General features: G+C 42.7%; 1 non-coding gene across 1 annotated transcript; it reads right to left on the reverse strand.

Moving 5' to 3' along the window:
• Positions 1–4,633: 4,633 nt before the first annotated feature.
• LOC114810586 lies at positions 4,634–4,771 on the reverse strand. Its single transcript, XR_003758282.1, has one exon. It is a non-coding gene; the product is annotated as a small nucleolar RNA SNORA7 (small nucleolar RNA).
• Between the last annotated feature and the right edge of the window lie 248 nt (positions 4,772–5,019).

A 5,019-nucleotide genomic window follows, 5' to 3' on the forward strand; every position in this document is an offset into this window, starting at 1 on the left:
CCAGACGAATGATGTCAGCCACACCACTTAATATCTGTGCCTCAGTTTCCTCATCTGTCAAATGGGGGGATAAGATACCTGCTCTCCTAGCTGCTGAGTTTGGGAACATTTGTGGGATGGAGACTGAACGGAGTACTCTAACACTTTGCACAGTGCTTGGGCACAGAATAGGCAGTTAATAAATGCAGTACTAAGTCACCAGTCGTGTGGTGCAATGATGAGGCTGACAGAAAGCTGCAAAGCAGGCTGCTGCTGCTGCCAAGCTGACTGTGGGTTCACTGCCCTCGCAAGCTCACTGGAGAGCAGGGCTGCAGAGAGGAGTGACAGCTATGGAGCAGGGAAGGAAACTATCTTTCCTATACACAACTAGGGCAGAGAGGCCAAGACCTTTTCCTTCACTCCTTCAGATTCTGGGGCAGAGCAAGGTGTTGTAGCCAGACTGCTTCACTTCTCTCTGATGCCTGGGAAGGAACACGCAACAAATAGCCGCTCAGCTTCTGCTTTTTTTTTTCTAATGGTATTTGTTAAGTCCATATTATGTGTCAGGCACTGTACTGAGCACTGGGATAGATCCAACCTAATCTGGCTGGACACAGTCCATATCTCTCACGGGAATCACAGTCCTAATCCCCATTTTATAGATGAGGTAACTGAGGCACAGAGAAGTTAAGTGACTTGTCCAAGATCACACAGCAGACAAGGAGCTGGGATTAGAACCCAGCTCTTTCTGACTCCCAGGCCCGTGCTCTATCCACTAGGTCATGCTGCTTCTCATCCCATCCATCAGTAGTCTCTTTCCTGCACATTTGGGCATAGCCAACTCCTCGCTCAGCACTACGTCCATTGGCAATTCCAAGGAAGTAAGCTTGTGGAAGGATTGACACATCCACCCACTGATTCAAAATTCATTCGCGAAAGAAGTGTTAAAACAGTTGTCAGGACTGAAAATCAATTTCTGGACAAATAATGCGCTCTTTGGCTGTGCAGTTCCCCCTCTGTAGAGTACGGGGGATCTGTTTATTGGAAAGGGAGAGAGAGCCAGCCAGCCTCATGGTCTATTATTAAACTCCCCAGAGATATTGGGCCTCTCCATGGGGGATCTGAATAATTCAACCACCCAAAGGAGGGTCAAATCCAGGGGGAAGCTAAAATGAAGCATAATTTGTGAGCCATAAGGCCATAGGAGCCATGGGTCACCAGAAATGCGACTTCTCAACTTCAACAACTCCTTTTTCAGTTAACAGAAAGCTAGGAAAGAGTCTTTGAATTTAGATAGAACATAAAGGGAAAGTTAAATTGAGACGTTGAGATGAAGATGAACCACACTTTTTGCTGGGCCATTCAGGAGGAATGAGTGTTGGGTTTTTCTGTGGTATTGTACTGTCCTTAATGCTTAGTACAGTGCTTTGTGACTAATGATGATGTTGGTATTTGTTAAGTGCTTACTATGTGCGGAGCACTGTTCTAAGCGCTGGGGGGATATAGGGTCATCAGGTTGTTCCCATGTGGCGCTCACAGTCTTCATCCCCATTTTACAGATGAGGTCACTGAGGCCCAGAGAAGTGAAGTGACTTGCCCACAGTCACACAACTGACAAGTGGCAGAGCTGGGATTCAAACCCATGACTTCTGACTCTCAATAAATACCATCGATAGATTAGTTCAAATGTAAGAATGATGACTGCCAAAGAGGGAATCGAGGTAGTACCAATAAAATTTCTCTATGAAGTAACCGCTCTTACTCCAAAAATGCTAGGTGCCTCCTGGAAGGGAGGCTAGGGAATAACAAAATGACTAGAGAACATGAGGAGTGTCAACCTGAATCATAATGTACTGGAGCTGACAGAAACTTCATCAGGTCACCTTGTCCAGGGGCCTGTCTTCAGATAGGAAATGCGTGATCCAAATAATCAATATCATGCTTAAAGAGGGAGTCCAGAAATTCTCTCCCTCATCAAAAGGATTGAATGTATCTCCTACACATTCAAATGAGATATTTCTAATGATTGTGTTTTATTCGGAGGGCCAAAAATATTAAATCTTGTCCCCTGGCCCTTTTTCAATAACTGCACATACCCTGATTGAGGCAAGGCACTCTCTTCTTGGGAAGCAGTGTAGCTTAGTGGATAGAACACGGTCCTGGAAGTCAGAAGTATCTGGGTTCTAGTCTTGGCTCTGCCACTTGTCTGCTGTGTGACCTTGGGCAAGTCACTTCACTTCTCTGTGTCTCAGTGACCTCATCTATAAAATGGGATTAAGATTTGAGCCGCATGTGGGACAGGGCTTGTGTCCAACCTCATAATCTTGTACCTACCCCAATGCTTAGAACACTGCTTGACACAGAGTAAGTGTTTAATAAATACCATTATTATTATTATTTAGAGGCGGCAAGCACACCTAGTCCACAAAAAATTTGACAAATCAAATATTATTTTATTTATCTAATTCCCCCATCACTGACCTGAGAAGTCAAAATCCTTTCCAGATTTCAATAAAAGTTCATTTATGCCCTAACAGTAACTTCAATGTAGTTGTCATAATAGTCATGAATGATTTATTTTCAAAAGAATAGTTCAACAGGGCCATATAACATGGAAATCTGATAAAATGATATAAACCCATTAAAACACCAACCAAAACATCATGCACTCTTGAACGTATCAGGGTGTGAAAGATCCTTTTCAATTACATTGAGAAGAGTGGGGCTGCTCTCAACCTTCTCTGCTCAATCCCTGCCTCAACCTTTCCACCTTGCAAGTAGAAGTCCAGATCCAAAAAGTGCTTGTTTTCTTAATATTTTTCTTATTTTATCCCCACTCATTCCCACAGCCCCGGTGACAAGAAGAACTCTTAATATGCTTCTTCACTTTGATTAGTCCTAATTAGATGGTGAGCTCCGTGTGGGATAGGAACTGTTCTCAACATGATTAATTATATCTATATCAGTGCTTAGAATGGGGCTTGACACATTGTAAGTTCTTTACAAACACCATTAAAAAAAACCCCAAAACCCAAATGAACACTGCAAACATCAAAGAAGTAAATCTATGGTCCAAAGAGTAGGGCATCAAAATCAATCAATCCATCCATCAGTTGAATTTATTGACTCCTTACTATGTGCAGCATACTGTAAAAAGCATTTGGGAGAGTACGATAAAGTAGAGTTGTTGGACATGATTTCTGCCCTCTATAATTTTACTATCTAGTGGATTTTAAACTTGAAATCCACTCAGGACAAGGATCCCAAGGATTTAGAGTCTTTCTGTTAGGCTTGTATGCAATTTTGAATTTTATTCTTTACAGTTATACCAACTCGTGAGTTGATATTTTCCAATCGGATACCAAAGATTGCCTCAAATCTATCAGACCACACTTGTCTGGAATCACATCTCCAGGAGGCCTTCCTTGATTAATTTCTCATCTCCCCATATTACACCACTTTACACTTATCAATTCATTCATTCAATCATATTTATTGAGCACTTACTGTGTGCAGAGCACTGTACTAAGTGCTTGGGAGAGTACAATACAATACAATTGGCAGACACATTCCCAGTCCATAAAGAGCATACAGTCTAGAAGGGAAGACACACTGATATAAAGAAATGATTTATACAATTTAAAGATATGTACATAAGTGCTGTGGGGTTGAGGGTGGCATGACTATCGAATGCCCAAAGGTCACAGATCCAATTTGATTAATGCAGAAGAGATAATGAACCTGGGAAAAGAGGGCTTAATCTAGGAAGGCTTCTTGGAGGAGGTGTGATCTTACAAGTGCTTTGAAGGTAGTCTGGCATATATGAATGGGGAAGGAGTTCCTGGCCAGTGGGGAGGACATGGAAAAAGGATCAATGGTGAGATGGATGGGATCAGGATACAGTGAGTAAGCTGGCACTAGAAGCTGGCACTTCTTCCCCATACCACATCAGTACTTCCATGCCACCTACATCACTTGTATATTCACAAGCATTGTGGCCTAGTGGAGAAAACACGGGCCTGGGTTCTAGTCCCAGCTCAGCCACTTATCTGCTGTGTGACTTGGGGCCCCAGTTACCTAATCTGTAGAAGGGGCATTAAGATTGTGAGCCCCAGGTGGAACATGGACTGTGTCCAACCTGATTATCTTGTAACTACCCCAGCTTTTAGTACAGTGCCTGGTACATAGTAAGTGCTTAACAAATACCACTGGAAAAAAAATATTCTGTAGTATTTATGTCTATATCTCACCTACCCTATCACTAAAGAACTAATTCATGTACAGGTTTCCTTTACCTTCTTCTTCCTGTCTGTAAATGATTTTATTGTCCCTTTCTCTTATTAGATCAAAACTTCAGGGGGCAAGGTCCACAGCTATTCTATTCTTCTCTCTCAAGGATTTAGTAGAGTACTCCTCACCAAGTAGGTTGTCTTGTCTTAGTTTGTAGCGTCGTCTCCAACCCATAGCGACTCCATGGACATATCTCTCCCAGAATGCCTCATTTCCAACTGCCCTTGTTCTGGTAGTGTACCCATAGAGTATTCTTGGTAAAAATACATAAGCGGTCTACCGTAGCCTTCTTGCTCACAGTAAACTTGAGTCTCCTCCTTTGACTCTCTCCCACGCTGCTGCTGTTCAGCACAGGAGAGTTTTGACTTGTAGCAGATTGTCTTCCACTCGCTAGCCACTGCCCAAGCTGGGAATGGAATGGGTCTGCCTCTGCTTGACTCTCCCTCCCGTAACCGAGACTGGTAGAGTACTGGAAACTCTCTAGGTGTGATCCTGAGAGGGACACACAGTAGTTAATAAATATTGCTGATTGATCCTGTGTGCACTAAAATAAAGTGAATGGCAAAGAATAGTTTGAATCTACTCTAAGACAAAGTAATGGACAACTCCAGCCCTGATGTAACAACAAACTAAATAAGGGTATTTATGTGTCAAGCCCTGTGGCAAGCACTGTACTAGATTCAGTATAATCAGGCCAGACAGAAGCCTTGTTAAATAAGGCTCACTGACTAGATTGAGGGAGAACATGTA

The sequence above is a fragment of the Ornithorhynchus anatinus genome, chromosome 3, assembly GCF_004115215.2.
Source record: "Ornithorhynchus anatinus isolate Pmale09 chromosome 3, mOrnAna1.pri.v4, whole genome shotgun sequence".
In the NCBI taxonomy this organism is placed as follows: domain Eukaryota; kingdom Metazoa; phylum Chordata; class Mammalia; order Monotremata; family Ornithorhynchidae; genus Ornithorhynchus; species Ornithorhynchus anatinus.